This window comes from Mustelus asterias, chromosome 14, assembly GCF_964213995.1.
Source record: "Mustelus asterias chromosome 14, sMusAst1.hap1.1, whole genome shotgun sequence".
Lineage (NCBI taxonomy): Eukaryota > Metazoa > Chordata > Chondrichthyes > Carcharhiniformes > Triakidae > Mustelus > Mustelus asterias.
The window spans coordinates 23,430,254-23,458,076 of NC_135814.1; the positions used below are offsets into that span (position 1 = coordinate 23,430,254).

Below are 27,823 nucleotides of genomic sequence, written 5' to 3' on the forward strand. Positions count from 1 at the left end.
CATTGGACTGTGGGAGGAAACCAGAGCACCCAGGAGGAAACACACACAGAACGGCAAACTCCACACAGACAGTCACCTGAGGTCGGAATGGGACCGGATCCCTGGTGCTGTGAGGCAGCAGTGCTCACCACTGTGCCACCATGCTGCCCCAGGTAATTTTAACTTTTTTTAAACCCCGGAATATAGCAGATATATTTTTACGTCATTCTTCTGGTTGCTATTGGTGGTTTGCATTTATCAATGAGCAATAAATGCTGGCAGGAGACACCATTCCAAAGCAGAACAAACAGCTTTATGCCACCCATCATATTGCAGACTGATTCTGGATTCCCAGGGCTTCAGACCATACATGGGCGAGGAAGGTGCATACTTATTACCATCAACCAGCCTTTGAGGAATCAGTACTGCTTCATGTTGAACGTACTGATACCTATCTGACAATCTGGAAAATTGTTCAGTGGGCCCTGTCATCAAAAAGTAGGCAAATGCAATGCAGCCAACTACTACCCCATTAACCTATTCTCAATCATCAGCAAAGATGATGGAACAAGTCTTCATCAGTACTATTAAAGCGGCACTTACTCGCCAATAATCTACTCACCAAGATTGAATTTGGATTCTGCCAAGGCAACTTGGCTCTAGACTTCATTGTAGCTTTGTCCCAGACATGCATGGCTACTAAACTCCAGAGATGAGGTGAGAATGACTACCCTTGGCATCACAGCAATGCTCAAACAAGTGTGGCACAAAGGAAACCTTGTAAAAAAAAAACAAACTCAATGAGGATCAAGGGAAAACTCTTTAGTGTCCAGATTTACACCCAGAATAAAATAATCTGGATGTGGCTGTTCGAGGTCAATTGTATCAGCTCCAGAATTCTTCAGGGAAACAGCCTAAGGCTAATTATCTTCAACTGCTTCATCAATGACAATCCATCCATTATATGGTCAGAGGTGGAGCTGTTCACTAATGATTGCATAGTGTGCTGATCTATTTGTAATTCCTTAGACAACAGATCACTCCTGCCTGCTTACAGCAAAATCTGGACAACATACTTGGGCAGATAAATTGCAGTAGTAATTCTACCATACAAGTACCAGACTTGGCCATCTTTAACAAGATAACATCTACACTTTGATATCCAATGGCATTACTATTGTGAAGTCCTCACTATCAAAATCCCGTGGAGTCAACATTAATTTAAAATTTAACTAAACTAAAGATAATGGCCACTAAAGCAGGTTGTATTAAATGTATTTTGAATTCCCAGAGCCTCTTTACCAGCTAAAACGCACAAGTGATGGCATACTCTCCACTTGCCAGATGAATAGTACTCACTTGACACTCAAGGAGCTCAACATTATTTGGTATGATAGCCCATGGGTTTTTTTTGGAGGGGGGAGATATATTGTCTTTGGGTGTCAGTTCCTTTGAGAAGCTAGGTTCTAGTCAATAATCATTTGACCATGTTGTATGGGAGATGAACGAAATAAATAAATATGGAATAACTAAATTAATTAATTAATAAATACGGTAGCACAGTGGTTAGCACTGCTGCTTCACTGCTCCAGGGACCTGGGTTCGATTCCCGGCTTGGGTCACTGTCTGTGTGGAGTTTGCACATTCTCCTCGTGTCTGCGTGGGTTTCCTCCGGGTGCTCCGGTTTCCTCCCACAGTCCAAAGATGTGCAGGTTAGGTTGATTGGCCATGCTAAAATTACCCCTTAGTGTCCTGGGATGCGTAGATTAGAGGGATTAGCGGGTAAAATATGTAGGGATATGGGGGTAGGGCCTGGGTGGGATTGTGGTCGGTGCAGACCCGATGGGCCGAATGGCCTCTTTCTGTACTGTGGGGTTTCTATGATTCTATGATTTCTATGTCAACAAGTTAATTATGAGTGTGAGTAGGTTTCTTGCCATGGTTCTCTGTTTGTGCAGTTTATTTTGAGAGTTTAGAACAGGCTAGAATGAATGAAACTTCTCTTTGAGAAGAAATCAGTTGAAATTCTGGGTGTTGGCTAAAAGAGTTAAAACCCTTGTTAACTGAAGAACTCTATTAACAGTGAATTGAATATCCTGTACAGCCAAGCTGAGGAGAGAGAGAGAGCGAGAGAGAGAGAGCAAGAGAGAGAGAGCGAGAGAGAGAGCGAGAGAGAGAGCGAGAGAGAGAGCGAGCGAGCGAGAGAGCGAGCGAGAGTGAGAGTGAGATAGTTTTAGGTACAGAACTCCATGATTACAGAATACAGTACATTAGAAGCAGGGGTGTTCTTACCCGAGTTGGCGATGCTTAAGATGTTATGTTGAATGGGAAGTTTGCAATCTCAGGATGGTTGGGGGAGATTTGAAAGGGAAATCCTGCCAGTGGTAAATTGAAGACCTAAGTCTGTACATGAATTGATGATACAGTTCCTTTGAGAAGCTAGGTTCTAGTCAATAATCATTTGACCATGTTGTATGGGAGATGAACGAAATAAATAAATATGTAATAAATACGGTAGAAGCAGGGGTGTTCTTACCCGAGTTGGCGACGCTTAAGAGACCGGGTGGTTAACCCTCGAAGCTTTGATAAGAATCTGACCTGAGAGTTTTGGAGTGTGGGTCTAATGAGTACGCAAAGAAATTGGAGTTAAGACATTTAAATTAGAGTATAATTATTCCATTTTTATTATCTTTAACATAACTGACGATTTATGACAGAGTGCAGTTACTATAGTTCACAGTCCAAAGCTGTGCATGTTAGGTGGATTGGCCATGCTAAATTGCCCTTTTGTGTCAGGGGGACTAGCTAGGGTAAAGTTGTGGGGTTGGGGCCGGTGGTCGGTGCAGACTCGATGGGCCAAATGGCCTCCTTCTGCACTGTAGGATTCTATGATTCTTTAATTTTTGTGTAGTGAAATTCTTTTGCTTAAACTGTGAACATTTTGGCTTCATTTGTTAAGTAAATACCTTGGTTTTTAGATTCCAAAAAGAGCCCTACATGTCTTTACTGAGATCGTAACAAATGGGAGCTCTCGAGGGATCCCAAATTCACTGATTGTGATGGGTATGCTGGGACAATGGTTTAGGTTGAGACTAACAGCGAATTTTACAGTGAAAATTGAAAAGTTGCATGACTGTAGCAGTTCTGAAGAACTTTCTTGGGAGGGAAGCTCTTTTCCTCAAGTGATATGCAACAATTAAACAAAGTTAACTCAACAGTAAAGTTAAAGATAGAGATACAAACAGGGGTTTAAAAAAAAGCAGAGATATTTGATGCAATAGGAAATTTGGAATTGGGAGAAGAAAAGACTGACCCAGGGTAAATAGAGATTGAGTTCACTAGGATTCAGTAGCAGATGAAGAGGACTGCTTACATTTATTAAAGACAGATTTATCAGCCTGGAAGAGGAAATTACTCTTTTGGACTATTGGCGATATTTTCCAGGCCTCACCCGCCAGTGGGATCTTCCTGTTCTGCTAAAGTTAACGGAGATTGAGCGGCACATCCATCAGGGGGGTACCTGCCATGGTGGGGGGGATTGGAAAATCCTAGCCTATGGGCCGGATTTTACAGTCTCTCTCATCCTGGAATCCCGCCCAAGGTCACTCTGATTCCTGTGGCAGGAGGGCTGGCAAAATTCCAGCCTATCTGCCAACGTTCAGAGACAGACTGTCAAAAGCATGCACAGTTGCTCAAGCACACCTTAAGGTTTCTTAAAGGTAATGAAAAGACAAGCACGTAGGGTAGCTGAGGATAAGATATCGGTGCAGGGTGAACCACTGAAGGTGAGATGAAGTGAACCTTATTCAGTTAAAAATGAAACTTATGGTAAATTACGTTATGAATACATCAGGAGAGAATTCAATGAATGCATCACATAAATATACTGCAATTTTATTATGACAGGAAGGATAATGAACCATGCAATATACCTCAGGCAGAAGGAAGAGAGTGATATAACTCTACCTGAATATTCCAATGTTGAGATAGAAATGGAAAACTTTCAAATCCCATAAAGAGATTAGTCAATGTTGAGGTGTTAAAGAATTTGGGTAAAATATTATACCACCTTCCAGCATGGTCTTGGGATGACATAGGCAAATTGCGAAAGGAATACGAGTCATTGTGATCAGGATAAATTTCTTTAGCTATACATGGGAGATGATCTTAACTTCTGATCCCGCCGGTTGGCGGGGTGAGCCGGTAAGATCACGAGATAGGTGAAAAATTGGTCATGTAAGATCAGCCTCACACTGGAACAGAATTTAAATATTGTTAATGAGCCCAGGACGCAATCATACAGACTCACTTGCCTTAGCAGCCTCACCGGTGAAACTCCTCACTGGTGAGAATCACGTATGGTCCCCATCGACAGGGATATGTCAGGATGGTCTCACTGGGAGGACTGGCCGCCATTGAGGCTCCCTGAGAGATCGGGGGCAAGGGGAGGAGGGGTGCAGTGACAGCCTGGCACCCTGGCACTGCCAGCCTAGCACACTGGCAGTGCCCCCTGGGCACCAAGCAGAGCCAAGGTGGTGGGGCCTGAGGGGACAGGGCTACTAGTTGGGGTAGGGGCTGAAGGGGGCAGGGCCTTAGTGGAGTTGGCGGGGGACACTGCGCAATCTGCAACTGGGATCAGATGGAGGGTAAATGCTGGGCACTCTGCAACTGGCAATCAACTGGGGGGGGGAGGGTGGCAATCAACCGTGCCAAGATGAGGGGGGGTGTGATCATTTGGCCCATGCAGGAAGATGATCATCCAGCTTATGTGGTGGGGGGGGGGGTTGATGGGCCAGCCCATATGGGGAGGGCAATCGGCTGTAGAAGCCAGCAATAGCGGAGGGGTTGGGGGGGGGGGGGCAGTGACAGGACTCTCTATTGAACAGAGAGACCTGTGCATGTGCAATTGCACACTCTGCTGTCAGCTGCTGACTTCTCAGTAAACTTAGGGCAGGGCAGGACTTACTCAGTTAATGGTAGGGCATTGGGGAGAGTTACAGGACAAAGAGATCTAGGGGTACATGTTCATAGCTCCTTGAACATGGAGTCACAGGTGGACAGAGTGGTGAAGAAGGCATTCGGCATGCTTGGTTTCATCGGTCAGAACATTGAATACAGGAGTTGGAATGTCTTGTTGAAGTTGTACAAGACCACAGGTAAGGCCACACTTGGAATACTGTGTGCAATTCTGGTCACTCTATTATAGAAAGGATATCATAAAACTAGAAGGAGTGCAGAAAAGATTTACTAGGATGCTACCAGGACTTGAGGGATTGAGTTATAAAGAGAGGTTGGATAGACTGGGACTTTTTTCTCTGGAGTGTAGGAGGCTGAGAGGTGATCTTATAGAGGTCTATAAAATAATGAGGGGCATAGATCAGATAGATAGTCATTATCTTTTCCCAAAGGTAGGGGAGTCTAAAACTAGAGGGCATAGGTTTAAGGTGAGAGGGGAGAGATACAAAAGTGTCCAGAGGGGCAATATTTTCACACAGAGGGTGGTGAGTGTCTGGAACACCCTAGAGGTGGGTACAATTTTGTCTTTTAAAAAGCATTTAGATTGTTACATGGGTACGATGGGTATAGAGGGATATGGGCCAAATGTGGGCAATTGGGATTAGCCTCGGGGTTTTTTTTAAAAATGGGCGGCATGGACAAGTTGGGCCGAAGGGCCTGTTTCCATGCTGTAAACCTCTATGACTCTATGACTTAGGCCCCGCCACCTCCCCATGCTGGTGGGAAACAGATTTAGCAAGATTTGTTTGCACAGAATGGCATAAGATTGGACATGTGGCCTTGCCGAAAAAAGCAGATCTGAAACTCTCCAGTTTTCATGCTTGTTCAAGACTTTAAATATTTTGGTAAGATCGCCCCCATGATGTTGATGGGAGAAGTATTCCACCTATTAAGCAAAATCCTGTAGACGGAAGCCTGAGAAATTAGTTCAGGTAAGAGAAGAAATCACCTTCATGTTGGGTAATGATAGAATTGAACTGAGTCAAAGCAGTTGAAGTTTACCAGTTGTATAGGTGTAAAAACCTTATGGAACTCAAAGGCTTTGCATTGATTATCATGAAGAGAATTTCATAACAAACAATGACTCATATCTTAAATCATAAATTGAAGGTGTTATCAATAGAATTGGAAAATTGATCAGCAAGATTGATTTATTTATAGGCTAATGGCAAGTGCCACTAACAATGAAAGCCAAGGAAATATCTGTTTTCGTAACACCAGATGACTACATAAATGTAAAGTGATGCCATTCAGAATGCAGCAGCTACTTTTCAAAGACTAATAGATAAAGTTATGAGTGGACTATCAAACTGTGTTGTCCATATTGAGGTTTTATTGGCCAACAGTGACATTCGGACTATGTGAAACACCTCAGAAATTATTCGAGAAATTACAAAAGGTTTAGTAATAAATTTAGCGAAAAGTGAATTTTTCAAGGTCAGGGTCACTTGAGACATGTCCCGAGACAAGGACAAGTATTGACAGAGAAGCTAAAGTTCAAAAGATGATGGCCAGAATCTTACCACTGTGGCGGGATGGGAAAATCCCGCTGGCTGCCAAATTCTCCAATCTTACTGCAGCGGGAGTGTGACATGAATGAGCATGGGGGAGGCGATGGCCTAATTATTGCTGGACAATTATTCCAGAAACTCAGCTACTGTGCTAGGGACCCAGGTTCGAATCGCACCAAGGCAGGTGGTGGAATTTGAATTCAATAAAAAATCTCTGAAATTAAGAATCTACTGATGACCATGAAACCATTGTCAATTGTCAGAAAAACCCATCTGGTTCACTAATGTCCTTTAGGGAAGAAATCTGCTGTCATTACCTGGTCTGACCTACATGTGACTCTAGAGCCACAACAATGTGGTTGACTCTCAACTACCCTTTGACTAAGGACAACTAGGGATGGGCAACAAATACTCATCCATGTCCCATAAATGAATGAAAAAAAATGGCAGGTAAAATTGTGTCCTATGGATTTTCCTCTTCTTGAAACTAAATGAGAGGTACTGCATGGGAGGGAGGCAATGGCCAAGTGATGTTATCGCTCAACTATTAATGTAGAAACTCAGCTAATGTTCTAGGGACCCGGCTTCGAATCCCGGCAGGAAAGATGGTGGAATTTGAATTTTTTTTAAAATCTGGAAATAAGAATCTACTGATGACCATGAAACAATTGTCGATTGTCTGAAAAATCCATCTGGTTTACTAATGTCCTTTAAGGAAGGAAATCTGCCATCCTTACCTGATCTGGCCTACATGTGACTCCAGAGCTATAGCAATGTGGTTGACTCTCAACTACCCTCTGAACTGACCGAGTAAGCTGTTTAGTTCAAGGGCATCAAGGGATAGGCAATAAAATGCTGGCCAGCCAGCGACGCCCATGTCGCACCAATGAATAAAAAAAAGTTCCTTGGAAAGTGTGGATTTTGCAGGAAGTTGGTCCTGCATTCCAGCACACCAGGTATTCCATCAGCAAACTTATTGAAGAAGAAAGAAAGTCCAATTTCACCATACAGAGTCTTGTTGGACTGCCTTCAAGACAATAAATGAACCTGCACTGGATGCTCTGAATTTCAATTTGCCATTCAAGATAACAATTGATGCCAGTGATGTAAGCATGGGTGCCATGTTAGTACAAGATGATGATGTTAATATAGAGCATCCAGTCAGTTATTTTTCAAGAAAACTTCATCCTTGTCAAAAAACTCTACAGTTGAAAGGATGCCTTTGTTTTGACTCTGCAGAAATTTAAAATATATCTCCAGAAATTCCAGAGAGACTGTCATTGGCACAGAACAGAACCCACTAGCATGTCTGGAGAAATTCTGGACTAAGAATTTCCCTTTGTTACGTTGGAGTCTGATGCTGACACCATTTACTTAAAAAAAAATGTTCATGTTGCAGGAAGGAACAACATAATTACAGGCGCTTTGGACTGTGTTTAAATACTCCATAATTGCCAAAAGGAGATTCATAAATTTTATGGTACATGAAAGCTTTGGACATCATCCCTCCATCTGTTATCATCATTAGACTGTGGACCTGTGATTGCAAGGTGTTGGGCATTTGCTATTTGATTAAACTATGAGGAAATAGTTTTGTGTGTATTGTATGGAATAAGATGGTTGCAAGCGTTTGTAGACTATTAAAATGTATGGTATAGTAAACGATTGTGAAAAAAATCCTTCAGCACTCCTTTCTTTTAAGAGGGGGATGTGTGGTGGCCCATAGTGGAAAAGATTTATTCGCAGGATGTTCCAATCACCTGCGCCAGGACTAGAAATTCCCACCCGAGGTCAACGGACCTTTTACGAGTCCATTCACTTATTTGTCCCACTAGCAACGATTCCCACGGCAGGTGGCACTGGAAGATTAAGGCTTATATTTGATGCCCGGGTGATGGCCCCTTTATGTGGTGGACCTTCCTGTAAAGAGGTGACACAAGACTCTCGTGGCTTTCCAACCAGCAGCTAAGACTCTCGTTACCTCCACAAAATTCAGCCCATGACGTCTCTACGATCAATCACAGGCCTGCACTACCCATTAACTTGCCAGGACTTTAGGTGGACAATTAGAATCAGAGAATAGAATCATAGAATCCCTGCAGTTCAGAAAGGGGCCATTTGACCCATTGAACCTGCACCGACAACAGTCCCAGCCAGACGCTATCCCCGAAACCCCATGTATTTACCCTGCTAGTGCTGCCTGACATTAAGGGACAATTTAGCATAGCCAATCAGCCTAATCCACACATCTTTGGACTGTGGGAGGAAACCGGAGCACCCGGAGGAAACCCACGCATTGAGATTGAGTTGAAAGGACTGTCCATGCACAGAGTTACAAAACTGCTAATACTTGATGCAAATCTAGAAACACTGGATAAGGGTGTGTCAAATGAAGATATTCTTGTATACAAGCTAAGCATGCTCAGAGAACCGTATTGTTCTTAGCTACCTAATTGTCCACCATGGAAAACCGAAAAGTGGAAGTAGAAAAGGGCATTTAGAACCATAAGAACATAAGACATAGGAGCAGAATTCGGCCACTCAGCCCATCAAGTCTGCTCCGCCATTCAATCGTGGCTGATATTTTTCTCATCCCCATTCTCCTGCCTTTTCCCCATAACCCCTGATCCCCTTATTAATCAAGAACCTATCTATCTCTGTCTTAAAGACACTCAATGACCTGGCCTCCACAGCCTTCTGCGGCACAGAGTTCCACAGATTCACCACTCTTTGGCTGAACAAATTCCTCCTCATCTCTGTTTTTAAAGGATCGTCCCCTTAGCCAGAGGTTGTACCCTCTGGTTCTAGCTTTTCCTACTAGTGGAAACATCCTCTCCGTGTCCTCTCTATCCAGACCTCGGAGCATCCTATAAGTTTCAATCAGATCCCCCCCTCATCCTTCTAAACTCCAATGAGTACAGACCCAGAGCCCTCAACCATTTCTCATATGACAAGCTCTTCATTCCAGGGATCATTCTTGTGAACCTCCTCTGGAGCCTTTCCAAGGCCACATTCAAGAGCAGGGGGGAAACTCTCTTGTGTGTAATTGTAATGTTAAAGGTTTGTGCGATAAACATTTCCAGCTGCCAGTGACTGCAAAAGGTAAATTTTCAATAGTTTAATTTTTTTCAAAGTGGTATTAAGTGCTTTTCATCCATCTTTCTTGGCAGTTTAACATGATATGTCCAATCTTCAATTCATAAAAAAAAGGAAAGATCTTAACAATTCTACAGCAACTTTCAGGATATCAGGATAGTTCAAAGTGTTTCACAGCCCTTGAAGTATTTTTGTAATGTACTCACTTCTAACGCAGACACCACAGCAGTCAATTTGCACATACAAGGTCCCACAAACAGCAACGTGATAAAAGGCACAACAATTTACTTTAATGAGGCTGTTTGAGGGATAAATATACACCAAGACACTGGAATAACTCTGCTGCTCTTCTTCAAGTAGTGCCTTTGTATCCTTAACATCCACCGGAGAGGACAGATGGCATCTCGGTAATAAAAGCAGCAGATCTGGCAGCATCTGTGGAGAGAGAAACAGAGTTAACATTTCAAGTCAAATCTGACCCATCTTCAGAACTGGTGTTTTTTTTAATGGCTTTGTGCATTCATATCAGAAATGGGTCAGACAAATTGTGCATCCCTATCCAAATGTTGGGTGCTCTAGTGAAGGCTTGACAATTCATCTTGAGCAAAAATTTAACTTTGGGTTTGAATTCTTTCTAATTCTGGTTTTAACTCCATGAAAACGAATGGATTTTGAGCGGAGAACCATTGAATTCCTACAGTACAGAAGGAGGCCATTCGGCCCATCCAGTCTGTACTGACCACAATCCCACCCAGGCCCTATTCCCTTAACCCCATACATTTACCCTGCTAATCCCCCTGACACTAGGGTCAATTTTATCATGTCCAATCAACCTAACCCGCACATCTTTGGATTGTGGGAGGAAACCAGAGCACCCGGAGGAAAGCCACGCAGGTACAGGGAGGAAGTGCAAACTCCACACAGACTCTGACCAAGGCTGGAATCGAACCTGGGCCCCTGGCGCTGTGAGGCAGCAGGGCCAACCACTGTTAAAATCAGGCCAGAAGTAGGCAGCCCGGTGGCACAGTTCGATTTCCGGCTTGGGTCAGTGTCTGGGAGGAGTCTGCACATTCTCCCTATGTCTGCATGGGTTTCCTCCCGAGTGCTCCGGTTTCATCCTACTGTCCGAAAGACGTGCTGTTTAGGTGCATTGGCCATGCTAAATTCTCCCTCACTGTACCCAAACAGACAGGGGATTTTTGAAGTAACTTCATTACAGTGTTTATGTAAGCCTACTTGTGACATTAATAAATAAATATAAAAGTTCTGCCACATTCTCATTTGTGAATTAAGAAATCAATTGATTTGAACTCTGCCCATAGTTTTGTTTTAAATGTATATATTATATGTATTTCATTCTACTTTATTCCAATAATAAATGCAATTTCAGCTAATCTTGACTCTTTCTTTTGAGCCTTTTAGGTTACAATAAAACTATCCAAAGCTATCTTGTACCAATCACAACTTAAACATTTGTTACTGTGCAATGTCATTCCTTTATGAAGAAGATTAATTTGTGATGCCAACTGTTGGCATCTTTGACAGGGAGATACAAGGTAATGAGTCAAAACATCTCAACCTATCTCCACATTATCAAACAGCTCATAATTCACTCAGGGAGGCAAAAAAAATCTTGCAATTATAAAGCACCATATCACATTCCCAGGATCATCTGATATGCTTCAGATACAATTAATTACTTTCAACTGTGAGGTTACAGGGATAAATATGGCAGCCATATTATGCATAGCAAGATCACGTTAATTTCAAGTAGATAACTGAACTGTTAATCTATTTTTGGCAGTGTAAGTTGAGGGAGATATTATATTAGGAGAATCCTCTGATCTTCTTTGTATCAAGTGATCGTTAGGGTGTACCAAAATCACTAGAATAGGCATTAATACCACAATTAAATGGCAGCATTACTGATGGTGCAGCACTCCGACATCAGCTTAGCTTACCTCTGGAAGTCTCAAAGTGGAGTTTTAATTCTTTTGACTCAGCTGTGAAAAAGGGTGCTCAAGAAAATGTCTGACAGGAATAGTATGATGCTACTCTGAGGTTGACGTTAAGTGAAATTGTTGCAGCAGAGCACAGGGAACTCTGCACCAGGCCAAGACATGCTTAATCTGTGCGTCAATGAAGACAGCATTGAATCCAAGGAGGGGGGAGACACAATCCATTCCCCAGAATTAACTTCCTGTATCTTGAGGGGCACCAAATAAAAGTCTCAGCAAATGTATAAATTAAACAATAATCAATTTAAAGGTAGATGCAATTATATGCTTTCCTGACATTCTTAATTTTCCACAGTTAAATGCAATTCCAATGGTTTGATGAACAATGATTAGAACAGTAATGAGAGTCATTTATATGGGCGGATTTCAACAAACTTCAGAAACAAACCATCTTGGTGTAACGTTCTAGCATTTGCTTTAAGCCACATTTTAAGTTGGTTTAAATAATACCTCTGCACGTTAATCTTTTGAGTAGCCACAATGTCTCGAGTGAGTAGGGTAATCATTTTGGTAAAAAGCAGTTCTACTGTGGCAGAGCGAGAACAGATGAAGAAGAAGCAGACTCTAGAGGAAGGGTAATTATCCTTCTTGGAGAACTGACAGACAAGAATCAACTGTTCAGCACTGACAGAACAGCATTCTTTCACTTTAACAGAGAAGTTCTTATAAAGTACACACATTCACAATTGAGTGATATAAGGTGTATAATTTAGAAGCCTGAAATCCCACAAGTCCATCAGGAACTCATTCACAGCGCACACTAACTGACTTGACAAATTACATGACCATATAGCAGCCGGTGACTTAAAACTAGAGTTGGCTGCTGCATACATTGTGAAGCAGAAAATATGGCGAAATGCTTGTCTTATTTTAAAATGATAATCTTCAATAAATTGATGTTGTTACAAAGACTAAATTGTTACACACAGTGACATGGAGGATAATAAAAGGTTCTGTTCTGTTCCCATCTTTCCTGGAACTCAACCTTTAATCAGGTTTCCGTCCCTGCCACAATACCAAAAAGGCTCATAATAGAATCACAAATTATGTTCTATGTGGTTGGGACAATAGTAAGCTATCCCTCCTTGTGGTTATCAACTTGTCTTCTATGTTTGATACAGTTGACCACACTCACCTCCTCCACCACCTCTCCACTGTTGCCCATCTGAATTGCACTTGCCTATTTCCATCCTTTAATTCTCATTTTTCCATTTGGAGCCATTAAATAACCTACGATGGCTAGGATTTTCCAGCTCCGTCGTGGGGTGACCCACCCACTGCAGGAGGTTCGGCAGCCCAGCCAAAAGTCCATTGGATTTCAGTGAGGACCAGACAATCCCAGCAGTGAGCAGGGCTGGAAAATCCTGCTCAATGGCTTCTCTTGCTGCTCCTGCAGAGTTACCTCTGATGCCCTCCAACGTTCTGTTCTCAGCCCAGTCCTAAATTATCCCTCTCAACATCCTCGTCTAGAAACATAGAGTGGAATTTAATGTGGGGTTGGGGCTGTCTTCCATGATGAAACCTTAGGTGGCACTTAAAGGCCTCAATTGCCCCCTAGGTAGGAAGACCAACTGCAAGCCTTCTTGCCTCAGACTTAATTGGAAGGGGTCAGGAAGATGGTGGGATCTCCACCCCAGAGCCACACAACTGAGGATACAGCACTTCGCACCGGTTCATCTCTTCCTGAAACCCTCATCCATAGCTTTGTTACATCTGGACTTGACTATTGGCTGGGCCCCACTTTCTATCCTCCATCAACTTGAGGGTGATCCAAAGATCTGTCATGTCTCAATTCGCACTAACTCCTGCTCTCTCAATCACTCCTGTGCTTTCTGACTAACATCTGCTCCCAGTTAAGCAATGCCTCGATTTTAAAATGATCGTTATTTTCAAATATCTCCTTCAGCCTTACAACCCGTTGACATTTCTGCGCTCCAATCCTGCCTTCTTGAGCATCTCCAATGTTGATCAGTCTATCACTAGTGGCTGTGCCTTTGTCTGAAAAGGCCTCTGCATTAAGCAGTTCCTCCTTCAATCTCATTATCTCCCTTTCCTCCTTCTCGATGCTCCTTCTGTTCAGTAAAGCTTTTAATCATTTGATTTGATTTGATTAATTATTATCATATGTATTAACATACAATGAGAAGTATTGTTTCTTGTACGCTATACAGACAAAAACATACCGTACATAGAGAAGGAAAGGAGAGATTGCAGAATGTAGTGTTACAGTTATAGCTAGGGTGTAGAGAAAGATCAACTTAATGCAAGGTAAGTCCATTCAAAAGTCTGACAGCAGCAGGGAAGAAGCTGTTCTTGAGTTGGTTGGTACATGACCTCAGACTTTTGTATCTTTTCCCGAAGGAAGAAGGTGGAAGAGAAAATGTCCAGGTGCGTGGGGTCCTTAATTATGCTGGCTGCTTTGCCGAAGCAGTGGGAAGTGTAGACAGAGTCAATGGATGGGAGGCTGGTTTACGTGATGGACTGGGCTACATTCACGACCTTTTGTAGTTTCTTGCGGTCTTGGGCAGAGCAGGAGCCATACCAAGCTGTGATACAGCCAGAAAGAATGCTTTCTATGGTGCATCTGTAAAAGCTGGTGAAAGTCATGACTGACATGCCAAATTTCCTTAGTCTTCTGAGACAGTAGAGGCGTTGGTGGGCTTCCTTAACTATAGTGCCGGCATGGAGGGACCAGGACAGGTTGTTGGTGATCTGGACACTTAAAAACTTGAAGCTCTTGACCCTTTCTACCTCGTCCCCATTGATGTAGACAGGGGTATGTTCTCCTCTACGCTTCCAGAAGTCGATGACAATCTCCTTCGTTTTGTTGACATTGAGGGAGAGGTTATTGTTGCCACACCAGTTCACCAGATTCTCTATCTCATTCCTGTACTCTGTCTCTTCATTGTTTGAGATCCGACCCACTACGGTGGTGTCGTCAGCAAACTTGAAAATCGAATTAGAGGGGAATTTGGCCACACAGTCATAGGTGTACAAGGAGTATAGTAGGGGGCTGAAAACACAGCCTTGTGGGGCACCGGTGTTGAGGATTATCTTGGAGGAGGTCTTGTTGCCTATCCTTACTGATTGTGGTCTGTGAGTTAGGAAATTCAGGATCCAGTCCCAGAGGGAGGTGCCGAGGACTAGCCACGGAGTTTGGAGATGAGTTTTGTGGGAATAATAGTGTTGAAGACTGAGCTGTAGGCAATAAATAGGAGTCTGACATAGGTGTCCTTGTTATCTAGGTGTTCCAGAGTTGAGTGCAGAGCCAGGGAAATGGCATCTGCTGTGGACCTGTTGCGGCAGTAAGCAAACTGTAGTGATCCAGGTAGTCCAGTAGGCTGGAATTGATTCGTGCCATGACTAACCTTCCAAAACACTTCATGATGTTGGATGTCAGAGCCACCGCCCAATAGTCATTAAGGCACGTTGCTTTGTTTTTCTTAGATACCGGGATGATGGTCATCTTCTTGAAGCAGATAGGGACCTCAGATTGTAAATAGAGGTTGAAGATGTCTGTGAATACCTCTGCCAGCTGATCCGCGCAGGATCTGAGTGCACATCCGGGTACCCCATCCAGGCCAGTTGCTTTCCGTGGGTTGACCTTCAAGAAAGCTGCTCTGACATCTGCAATGGTGACCCCAGATACAGGTTCATTCAGGGCTTCCAGGGTAGAGTGCATGCTCTTGCTGACCTCATGCTTAAAATGGGCGTAGAATGCATTGAGCTCATCTGCCCTAATGCCCTCATCTGCTCATTCAGATCATCTGCCCTAATGCCTTCTTATGTGGCTTGGGGGGAATTTTCCTGTCCTGTCCACCACGGGAATCATAGAGGGCGGGGGAAGACCATGCAAAACTTCGTTGAGCTTGGGTGGGATTTTCCGGTTTTGGGGTGAGCGCAGCTAGAAAATCCCACCCTTGGTGTTGTGTTTTCTTTTATAATGCCAAGTGCCTTGGCAGGTTTTATTATGTTAAAGGTGCTATGTAAATACAACTTTTTGTGCTTTTTGTTACTGTTATTTTACTAACCACTATTTCAAGGTGTTCATCAAGAAGTACAGATTTGCTTTTACTGAGTACTCTCATGATGATCCGACATCTCAAAGTGCCTTACAACCAATGAAATCATTTTTGAAGTGTAGACATGTTACTATGACAGGAAATTGTGACTGAGTTGGATCGACCTATAACTTCAGCAACTAACCAAAATAGACCTGTTCTTTTAAAACAAAAACAAGAAAAGATACTGACCAAAGATGGCTACCACCTGATATCTTGTGTTTAAACTTGATCACTGTTCTGGAAAGTTCCTATGTTGATTGTATCGCAGTCCTGCCCTTACATGTTGCATGGAATTTCACACCTGGGAGTCATCAAGATCCACTTTTAGGACTCTTGAAAGAAAGCCAGTAAAAATACAAAGTGCTGGTCATTAATCAACTGTAATTGTGTCAAGGCAATGGGAACTACTAACCAGCTAGTATAACCCAAGAGACACTCAAAAGCCCCTTTAGAGGATTAAACCACACCATCTTCTGTCAGTTTTTATTTACCTGAAATCTGTCAATAGTTCCTGAGATAAAAGATCAAAAATAAAATAATTTGTTCTGCAACAATGACTGCAACATATGTTAATCAAATTCCTTTTATGGAATATACATACAGGAGGTTTAACGACTGGTTTTGCCAAGCCACCAAGTAGTGGCTTTTGCTACCAAATAATCCTGTTGGACTTTAACCTGGTGTTGTTTGACTTCTTACTGTGTTTACCCCAGTCCAACACCGGCATCTCCACATCATGTTTGCCAAGCCAGTCAGAGAGAGAAAAACTGCTGAAGGAAACAGTAAGAAATTTCTCACCCTCTTTCTATGAAGCACAGGGAGTAAGTTAACTCAGTTGGCTGGGTGGCTGGTTTGTGATGCAGAGTGGCACCAATAGTGTGGGTTCAATTTCCCTACTGGCTGAGGTTATTCATCAAGGCCCGCCTTCTCAACCTTGCCCCTCGCCTGAGGTACAGTAACCTTTATCACCAGTGAGTTCTTCTCCTCAAAGTCGAGAGCAGCCTACGGTTGTTTGGGACAATGGTGACTTTAACTTACCAGTCATCAAAGCAAGACTGTAAGTAGTTGGGGCCACATCAATGGTCCCTGTGACATTCCGCTCATTACATCTTGCTTATCCAAAAGTTACCAATTTATGCCTACCTTCTGTTTCCAGTTGGCTAATGAATCTTCTACATATGCTAATATCTATGCTGATATGTTACTATTATGAATGGGCAATAAATGTTGCCTAGTCAGTGATGCCCACATCCCAAGAATGAATTTTTTAAAATCCATGTTGCTCATTGCTTCTTCAGAGGACTCGAATAAAGTAGTCAAACATGATTTCCCTTTCACAAAACCATGTTGACTCTGCCTGATTGCATTGAAATTTTCTAAGTGTCCTGCCTGAATTACCTACCTGAATTCCAGCATTTCACTTTGACAGATGCTAAGCTAAGTGACCAGGTTAGCCTGTGAACTATTCTGCCTGATTAGTTACTAAATTGTAGTTTACATTTATTTTGTGGGCAATTGAATCCCAATTATTTTAATTTCCTTCCACTTTCAAAGTAGACAATCAAATTATACAGGCAAGAGAAAACAGGAAATCAGCAAGTCATTCAAATTTATATTCCTAAACAAGTAAATAACATTAACTAATACAACTAGAAGCGCAACAAAACAGAAAGGAGAAGAGGCAGCAAGTAAAAGGGGAATGATTCAAGCATAGAAACATGGAAACTAGAAGCAGGAGCAGGCTATTTGGCCCTTTGAGCCTGCTCTGCCATTCATTTTGATCATGGCTGATCATTGACTTCAATATCCTGTTCTCCCCTTCCTCCCATATCCCTTCATCCCTTTAGCCCCAAGAGCTATACCTAATTTCTTCTTGAAATCAGACAACGTTTTGGCCTCAACTACTTTCTGTGATAGTGAATTCCACACATTAGAATCATAGCGTCATAGAGGTTTACAGCATGGAAACAGGTCCTTTGGCCCAACTTGTCCATGCCGCCTTTTTTTTAAACCCCTAAGCTAGTTTCAATTGTCTGCATTTGGCATATATCCCTCTATACCCATCTGACGCATGTAACTGTCTAAACGCTTTTCAAAAGATAAAATTGTACCCGCCTCTACTACTACCTTTTGTTCCGGACACTCACCACCCTCTGTGTGAAAGAATTGCCCCTCTGGACTCTTTTGTATCTCTCCCCTCTCACCTTAAACCTATGCCCTCTAGTTTTAGACTTCTCTACCTTTGAGAAAAGATATTGACTTTTTTTTTTTAACTGGTCGGTGCAACATCGTGGGCCGAAGGGCCTGTTCTGCGCTGTAATGTTCTATGTTCTATGTTCTATGCCCCTCATTATCTTATAGACCACCATAAGATCGCCCCCTCAGCCTCTTACGCTCCAGAGAAAAAAGTTCCATTCTATCCAGCCTCTCCTTATAACTCAAACCATCAAGTCCCAGTAGCATCCTAGTAAATCTTTTCTGCACTCTTTCTAGTTTAATAATATCCTTTCTATAATAGGGTGATCAGAACTGTATACAGTATTCCAAGTGTGGCCTTACCAATGTCTTGTACAACGTCAACAAGACGTCCCAACTCCTGTATTCAATGTTCTGACCAATGAAACCAAGCATGCTGAATGCCTTCTACACCACTCTGTCCACCTGTGACTCCACTTTCAAAGGACTGTGAACCTGTACCCCTAGATCTCTTTGTTTTGTAACTCTCCCCAACGCCCTAGCATTAACTGAGTAAGTCCTGCCCTGGTTCAATCTACCGAGATGCATCACCTTGCATTTATCTAAATTAAGCTCCATCTGCTGTTCATCAGCCCACTGGCCCAATTGATCAAGAGATAACCCTCTTCACTGTCCACTTTGCCACCAATCCTAGTGTCATCTGCAAACTTACTAACCATGCTTCCTATATTCTCATCCAAATCATTAATAAAAATGGCAAATAACAGTGGACCCACTGATCCCTGAGGCACACTGCTGGCCACAGGCCTCCAGTTTGAAAAACAACCCTCAACAACCACCCTCTGGCTTCTGTCATCAAGCCAATTTTGTATCCATTCACCACCCTCTGAAGAAATTTCTCCTCACTTCAGTTCTAAAAGGTTTACCCCTTATCATCAAACTATGACCCCTCGTTCTGGAGTCCCATACCATTGGGAATATTTTTTCTGAATCTACCCTGTCTAATCCTGTTAGAATTTTATAAATTTCTATAAGATCCCTCTCACTCTTCTAAACTGCAGTGAATATAATCCTAGCCAACTTAGTCTCTCCTCATATGACAGACCTGCCATCTCAGGAATCAGCCTGGTAAACCTTCGCTGTACTCCTTCTATAGCAAGGATATCCTTCCTCAGATAAGGACACCAAAACTGCACACAATAGTCCAGGTTTGGCCTCAACAATGTTCTATACAATTGCAGCAAACCATCTCTATCCCTATACTCAAATCGTCTCGCTATGAAGGCCAACATTCCATTTGCCTTCTTTACTGGCTGCTGTCACTTTAAGCGACTGATTCATGAGGACACCAAGGTCTCGCTGAGTATCCACCTCTCCCGATTTATACCCATTCAAATAATAATCTGTCTTCCTATTATTGCTACCAAAGTGGATAACCTCACATTTATCCACATTATGCTGCATCTACCATGCAGATGCCCACACACTCAGCCTGTCCAAATCACACCGAAATATTTCTGCATTCTCTTCACAACTCACCCTCCCACCCAACTTTGTATCATCTGCAAATTTGGAAATAATACAGTCAGCTCCCTCTTCCAAATCATTAATATGTGAACAGTTGGGGTCCCAACACAGATCTCTGCAGAATCACACTAGTCAATCAGGAAAAGATCCATTTATGCCAACTCTTTGCTTCCTATCTGCTTTCCAGCTTTCTATCCATCTCAAGACATTACCTGCAATCCCGGTTGCTTTAACTTTACCTAGTAGTCTGTCAGGTGAGACCTTGTCGAAAAAAATCATCTCCTCAACATCTAAAAATTGGATCAAAGATGTCCTGATTGTATGATGTTAAAAATATTTGGCTTGTTTCAATTCTGTGATATAAAAGATGTTTTTTTTTAATGAATAATGAATTGGGGAACTTACGTTATCTCAGGATAACTAACAGTCTAGGTTTAAAAGCTTTCCATCATTTTACAGATTCAATGCCATACTTCTGTTCGCTACAACACGTCCATATCCACTCTGGAGAATCAATATTTCTCAATTTTCCCAAGAGTGATGGTCTGCTGAAAAAGTTGGATTTTCTCTCTGGTTGGCCCACAATGGGAAATGCATGAGCATGGCTGTCTTTCCCAGAGAGCTGTGGCATTCCTTACCATAGAAACAGTAATTGCCCAGGCATATGTTATGAATCAATGCACACGTCTCCAATAGCATTACAGTTCTTTTAAAAAGCTAGATTTTGATTTTAGAAATAATCCTATTCGTGATGAAGGTAGCGTTTTCGTTGCCAGTAAATTAGGCAAGGACGGATCTTATTTACTTTCAAATCCTCAAAGGAAATCCTATACAGACTGATTGTGGTAGTTTACATACACCCTACTCTATAAGTCTTAGTGATGACTGATACATCAGCTTTCAACAATCCCGTATCAAGTTTTCTCAAATGTCAGACAGGCTGTGACATAGGATATTTTGCAACGATAGAGCATCTTATCCTATGGAGAAACTGGCACTGGATACTTTCTTCTCTTGTAAAGATCAGATTCAGACATGGTCTGTCACAGAAAGCAATGTTCCTTTGCCATAATGGGTCAATTATGAAAATAAGAAAAAAATGTGAACCAAACGAACAATATCAAACCATTTCCATTTCACCTTTCTGTGAACGTTAAAGGATAGGAAATAGAGCGATTGCCACCAAGTTTTAATATTTACATTGATGCAGTATGATTGAGCAGGTGAGCTGGAGGAATAGGTGACCCATTCTTAAGCTTCTATGATACCTATTCTGTTGGGTCACCCACTGGCATGTAAGTGGCAATTGATGCTTTCTTCATGTGAGTGCAGCCAGGCTCTTGATGGAAGGAGGGTCAACCGTACTTTGTATATATTAATCTACATTTTGAGTAACAGGAACATGTTTATATTCTGCTTCTTTGGGGCATTTTCGATGTGCCAACCCATTTGGCAGCATTGGGAAAGTTTGCCAGTTCTCAAGAGGCCTGTAAAGGAGGGGAGACAATGGAATGATTTTTTAGCCTTCCCATGCAACAGGGTGGAAATTTCCTTGAAATCGTGGGCAATGAGTTACTGACCTGGGGAATAACCAGTTTCCATAGTGAAATCAACATTCTACATCATTATATAGCTGCCTGCATGAATGTAACATGTCCTGTTACGAATCCATGGAGAATTGGTATGAACTATTTTCATTGTGAATGGTAGAACATGATGCGATTAGGCAAGAATTAGGGGGCATAAGTTGGGAACAGAAACTGTCAGAGAAAGGAACTAATGAAAAGTGGAACTTTTTCAAGGAACAAATACTGGATGTCCTTGATAGGTATGTTCCTGTCAGGCAGGGAGGAAATGGCCGAGTGAGGGAACCATGGTTCACAAAAGAGGTGGAATGTCTTGTGAAAAGGAAGAGGGAAGCTTATGTAGGGATGAGGAAACAAGGTTCAGATGGCTCGATTGAGGGTTACAAGTTAGCAAGGAATGAGCTGAAAAAGGGGCTTAGGAGAGCTAGGAGGGGACATGAGAAGTCCTTGGCGGGTCGGATCAAGGAAAACCCCAAGGCTTTTTACTCTTATGTGAGGAATAAAAGAATGACCAGGGTGAGGTTAGGGCCGGTCAAGGACAGTAGTGGGAACTTGTGTATGGAGTCAGTAGAGATAGGCGAGGTGATGAATGAATACTTTTCTTCAGTGTTCACCAAGGAGAGGGGCCATGTTTTTGAGGAAGAGAAGGTGTTACAGGCTAATAGGCTGGAGGAAATAGATGTTCGGAGGGAGGATGTCTTGGCAGTTTTGAATAAACTGAAGGTCGATAAGTCCCCTGGGCCTGATGAAATGTATCCTAGGATTCTGTGGGAGGCAAGGGATGAGATTGCAGAGCCTTTGGCGTTGATCTTTGGGTCCTCGCTGTCCACGGGGATGGTGCCAGAGGACTGGAGAATGGCGAATGTTGTTCCTCTGTTTAAGAAAGGGAATAGAAATGACCCTGGTAATTATAGACCGGTTAGTCTTACTTCGGTGGTTGGTAAATTGATGGAAAGGGTCCTTAGGGATGGGATTTACGACCATTTAGAAAGATGCGGATTAATCCGAGATAGTCAGCACGGATTCGTGAAGGGCAAGTCGTGCCTCACAAATTTGATAGAATTTTTTGAGGAGGTAACTAAGTGTGTTGATGAAGGTAGGGCAGTTGATGTCATATACATGGATTTTAGTAAGGCGTTTGATAAGGTCCCCCATGGTCGGCTTATGATGAAAGTGAGGAGGTGTGGGATAGAGGGAAAGTTGGCCGATTGGATAGGTAACTGGCTGTCTGACCGAAGACAGAGGGTGGTGGTCGATGGAAAATTTTCGGATTGGAGGCAGGTTGCTAGCGGTGTGCCGCAGGGATCAGTGCTTGGTCCTCTGCTCTTTGTGATTTTTATTAATGACTTAGAGGAGGGGGCGGAAGGGTGGATCAGTAAATTTGCTGATGACACCAAGATTGGTGGAGTAGTGGATGAGGTGGAGGGCTGTTGTAGGCTGCAAAGAGACATAGATAGGATGCAAAGCTGGGCTGAAAAATGGCAAATGGAGTTTAACCCTGATAAATGTGAGGTGATTCATTTTGGTAGGACAAATTTAAATGTGGATTACAGGGTCAAAGGTAGGGTTCTGAAGACTGTGGAGGAACAGAGAGATCTTGGGGTCCATATCCACAGATCTCTAAAGGTTGCCAGTCAAGTGGATAGAGCTGTGAAGAAGGCCTATAGTGTGTTAGCTTTTATTAACAGGGGGTTGGAGTTTAAGAGCCGTGGGGTTATGCTGCAACTGTACAGGACCTTGGTGAGACCACATTTGGAATATTGTGTGCAGTTCTGGTCACCTCACTATAAGAAGGATGTGGAAGCGCTGGAAAGAGTGCAGAGGAGATTTACCAGGATGCTGCCTGGTTTGGAGGGTAGGTCTTATGAGGAAAGGTTGAGGGAGCTAGGGCTGTTCTCTCTGGAGCGGAGGAGGCTGAGGGGAGACTTAATAGAGGTGTATAAAATGATGAAGGGGATAGATAGAGTGAACGTTCAAAGACTATTTCCTCGGGTGGATGGAGCTATTACAAGGGGGCATAACAATAGGGTTCGTGGTGGGAGATACAGGACGGATATCAGAGGTAGGTTCTTTACGCAGAGAGTGGTTGGGGTGTGGAATGGACTGCCTGCAGTGATAGTGGAGTCAGACACTTTAGAAACATTTAAGCGGTTATTGGATAGGCACATGGAGCACACCAGGATGATAGGGAGTGGGATAGCTTGATCTTGGTTTCAGATAAAGCTCGGCACAACATCGTGGGCCGAAGGGCCTGTTCTGTGCTGTACTGTTCTATGTTCTAACATATATAACACTCACAGTGCAAAATCTTGCCAATAAATTGCAGAAACGGAGTGTTTCCCTCCAATGATGCTGGCATGTTTTCAGACCGAATCTTATACCTCATTAGTAATAATGCTTATGCCCACGAGTATCATGCTGCACTTGCGGCATGTTCTATCAGATTTGCTTGCCCCGCAAGAATGTAATTGCTGCAAGCACTGGAGACAGCTCCTCAACACATAAACAGCTCCTCAACAGTGCCCCGCACTGATCAGAGAAATCTTACAATGTAGAAGGAGGCCATTCAGCCCATCAAGCCTGCACCTATTCTCCAACAGAGCATCCCCTCTTTGTAATCCCATAAATTTACCCCGCTATACTTGGCTATATTTGGCTATATTTTCTGTAGAGAACAGTGATTTAGTCCACGAGTGTCACAAGGATGGAGGCACTTCTTGACCTCACTCCAGCTACCCCTCTATCCCGTGTAGGAGCACAAGAAGGGGAGAGGATTGGCAGGAGTACAGCCTGGGCCTACCAGCTAGGGGACTCTGGGCGTCTCCAGCTTATCTGACATCCCCCTCCTGTGAGTGACACACTTTCAGCCCCTGACACTGAAGATGGCAACAGTCAAACATCCCTGCTGCCCGAAAGCAGACATGGATCCACCAGGTTTTATCCCCCATCTCCCCCACTCCCAATCTCCCCTCCACCCCAGGAGATGCCCGCTAAGGTCACCTCAGGCAACAGGGCATGGAAGCAGGCCACCTCACCCACAGCTGTAGATCCTGGGGGTACACCTAGATGTAGCATGAGGGTGAGAAAGATTATGAAACCATTGGCACTTACTGGGCACAGGTGAATATAGGCACTAGTGTAGATAGGTCACCATTTTGTATTGAATGTTTTATATTAAAAGTCACTTCATTCACCCACACAGCCTCCACTCGGTCTGCTTGTGCCACAAAGGTTGGGGAAAGCAATGTTCTCACCCAGCGCCTCACCCCAGTGAAGTGTGAGAATGGCAGTGCCTTCCACAGCGGCGACGCAGTTAGCACTGCTGGCATGAGTCCCCATGGTGGGAGAGCTCTTCAGTCCCTAATCCTGCTCATTCCTGGAGCAAGACACGATGAGGCCATCCCTGGCATGTCGGCCCAGTCGGGCCATCTCCATTGCCTGGGATTCTTCTGCCTCCTCTCTGTGTGGTTATTCTCACCATTCTCCTCAACATCCTTTCCATCTGAGGAGATGTGGTGCTCCTCCATCTCCTCTGGGTTCAGGTGGTCTCCCGTCTGCAGTGCCAGAGGGCAAGCAGACTACAACAACGTGGGAGACACTCTGGGAGCTTTATTATACAGCACCCCTGACTGGTCCAAGAACCTGAACCACATCTTCAGCAGGTCAATCGCCTGCTCGACCAGCACGCATATTACAGCGTGGGCCTCATTGTAACGAGTCTCCACTGGTCTCTGTGGCCTCCGCACTGGCATCATCAGCCACCTCCTGAGAGGGCGTCGTTTTTCCCTGAGAAGCCATCCCTCCAGTTGCTGCTCTCCCTTGAAGAAAGCTGGGTTCTGAGAGTGCCCCAAGATGCACCTGTCATGGACGCTCCCCGGAAAACGGGCACATACCTGCATGAAGCGCAACGTGTGTCATGGATGAGTTGCACATTGAGGAGTATCCTTTGCGGTTCATGAATGTTGCTGCGTGGTGCCATGGAGCACATAGGGCCACATGGGTGCAGTCAATCAGACCTGGGGTAAGTCTGCTAAGCAATCGAAGCCCATGACTCTGGCATCTTTACTCGCCTGGTCACAGAGCAGGTTGATATATATGTGAAAACTCGCCTAAAGGGCATATGTGATCTCTCGGATACATTTGTGTGTGGCAGACTGGGCGATGCCACATGGGTCACCCATGCTGTCCTGGAATGAGCCATTTGCATAGAAATTCAGAGTGACTGTGAGTTTAAGGGCCACAGGCAGTGGGTGTCCTCCCATTCCATGTGGTGCCAGCTCTTGCAGGGTGTGGCAGAGGTGGTCCACCGTCCCCCAGGAGAGATGCAGCCTTATATGGCACTGAATCTCAGACATTTGCAGGTACGATGACCAACATCAGAATACCCTCGGCCGGTACCTATGCAACTGCAGTGCTGCTCCTAGAACAGTGACAGATCCAGCCTCCCCTCTTCTCCGCAGGGCACTCACTGGTCCTGGCCAGGTGCCACAGCATGTTGGTGTCTTTGCTGCTGCTCTATGGTAATAAATAGGATAGCCAACAAGCCAGGGCGCATGATCCTCCTGACCAGTAAAGAAGAGAAGACCAGAATGAGCTACAAGGGTTCGTGAGAGAGTCTCAACCTTCCTCCCATAATTGCTCTGGGATTTCCACCCAATCTCCGGACACTCAGTAGGTGCCTCAACGCCATCCCTCACACCCTCCACTCGGACACTATAGCCACATCGCCAGAGTGATCCCTGTCAACTCCTAGAGGATGCAGTGGTAGACCCACCAGGGTCTCAGTGGCACCAAACGCCCACATTCCCCCAGTCCCCAAGCCCCTCCAAAGAAACCTGACATTAGGTTAGTGGGCACTTGAGTGGCTGCATGTGACCAGTGTTTGCATCTTGATGGGGGAATCTCGCCGATGCATCCCGTCATGACCTCGATCGGTGTGCTTGATGATAGACATCATCATCACGCTTTGCACAATGGGGCACATCAGAGTTATCTGTCTAATGTTACAGCCTTATTGGGGATGTCAGCTCAATGTCTGGAACATCGGCTTGCAAAGGGTTAACAGTTAGCTTCCACTAAACAGCAGTGCATTTTGGCTGTACACAACTTAATGGCATAACCACTTGTGAGGAAAGGCTAGGGTACCTGTTCAGGCAAGTACCTGCCTCTTGTGGCAGAGACCTGGTACAGCTGAATCATGCTGAATCATGCGGCCAGTAATTAGCGTATCCAGCTCATTCCTAGAGGGCACCCTGTTTCTCCCAGGTCACAACTTTGAGCTATCCCTCACTAAGGAAGGGCACTCCCTCAGCTGTGATCTGGACAGGAATGAGGAAGGAGGACACGGGAAATGCTGCCTTCATACCAGCCTTCACAACCCATTTAAAGCAAGGGGCACCCTGAAATGAAGGGAAGGTATGGCCTGCAAGTGACTCCTGTGACCCCCCCCCGCCCCCCCCAAGATATGGCGATTGTGTGACTGCCCACCCACAGCCCCCAAGTTGCACTTACCTGTGTCCCCCACATCCTCTCTGGTGCCCCGTGCGCACTGAACATCCTGGAGTTTGATGGCTGCCAGAACACTCACTTCTGAACTCCACCTCCAACCTCCCCCCCCCACACACACACCCCCCAGAGGTGAAGGCACCAGGTTCACGCTTAGAGCTGTTGTAAATGGCGCTGGCGTGACATCACACTGGTGCCGCTGAATATCTGGTCAGGGCAGAGAGAGTGTTTGCTATTGACCTGCTAATGTACTAAAAATTAGCTTCCTGGGGTCCCGTGGCATGTTTCACGCCACTCCGCCAGCAAGGGCCCGGGAAGATTTGAACTCGGAAACGTGCTGGCATGAATCGCGCGCTTTTGAGGCCTCTGGATTTTGAGCATGTGCTACCATTCCTGTGGATGGGAAACGTGGGCTCAAAATCACCCTTTCCAACGTCAGGAGGGTTCAGTTTTCCAGGGCTTCTACCGACTGCCACCTCGGTTAACAATGAGAGCTGGATAGTGGAGATGAAAAGAATTACAAAGGTCCAACTATTGGGAACCTGAAATAAAAGTAGATCAAGTTCTGATGAAGAGTCTCTCATGCAGATACTGTGGCAATGTATATTTTATAGATCCTTTTATTTTTATGGGAGCTATTTTAAGTTACAGTAGTTCTGGGTTATTTTTGATCAAATTACGCTGTTAGCAAGATACAACACTATGGATGAATGAAAATTGACATTTCTTTTGGCCTGAGCCACCAGCCAATTTTGTCCCTCCCAATGTCATTCAATGCTAAACCGTAGAAGCTCAGAATATCATTGGATAAAAAGCCATTGCCACTTTTTCTTCTTTTCCCTTTCCCAGCCGATAGAACCATTAATTGATGCATTTCTAATACTTATATTCATATATGTAGATCAAAGAATGTTTTTTCATTACATCCTGACCAGTTGAAATTCATTACAGGATGACTTTACCTCTAAATATCACGTATGACATTTCTCAAAAGCAACGCAGCGGGATGGAAGAATTGCCCCCATTATTTTTCTTTCCAGTTTTCTCTGTCGATTACTTCCACTTGCCTCCAAGAAACTTTGACTCCTTGCTTGGGTGGGGTTCTATACTACATGCTGAGTGCCCAACAGGTCCTAGTCACATTGCACATCTGTGAGCCTTGGCTGTGCATTTCAATTGGCTACTCACCAACAGGAGGAATCGTACGTGTCCCGGCCTTTATCCTCTTCCAGCATATACATATGCTCAGTCCCAGTAGGACCTGCTGCTTAGCAATCAGGAGCTGAAACTTTGGACAATATTACTTTTATTAACCCAGGGGCACT

The 27,823-nt window shown here is 44.0% G+C and overlaps 1 long non-coding RNA gene across 1 annotated transcript; it reads right to left on the reverse strand.

Moving 5' to 3' along the window:
* Positions 1 to 601: 601 nt before the first annotated feature.
* Positions 602 to 27,823, reverse strand: LOC144504008 (uncharacterized). The gene is made up of 3 exons (XR_013499573.1): positions 27,687 to 27,823; positions 9,809 to 10,037; positions 602 to 756 (listed from the first exon to the last, which is right to left on the reverse strand). It is a non-coding gene; the product is annotated as an uncharacterized LOC144504008 (long non-coding RNA).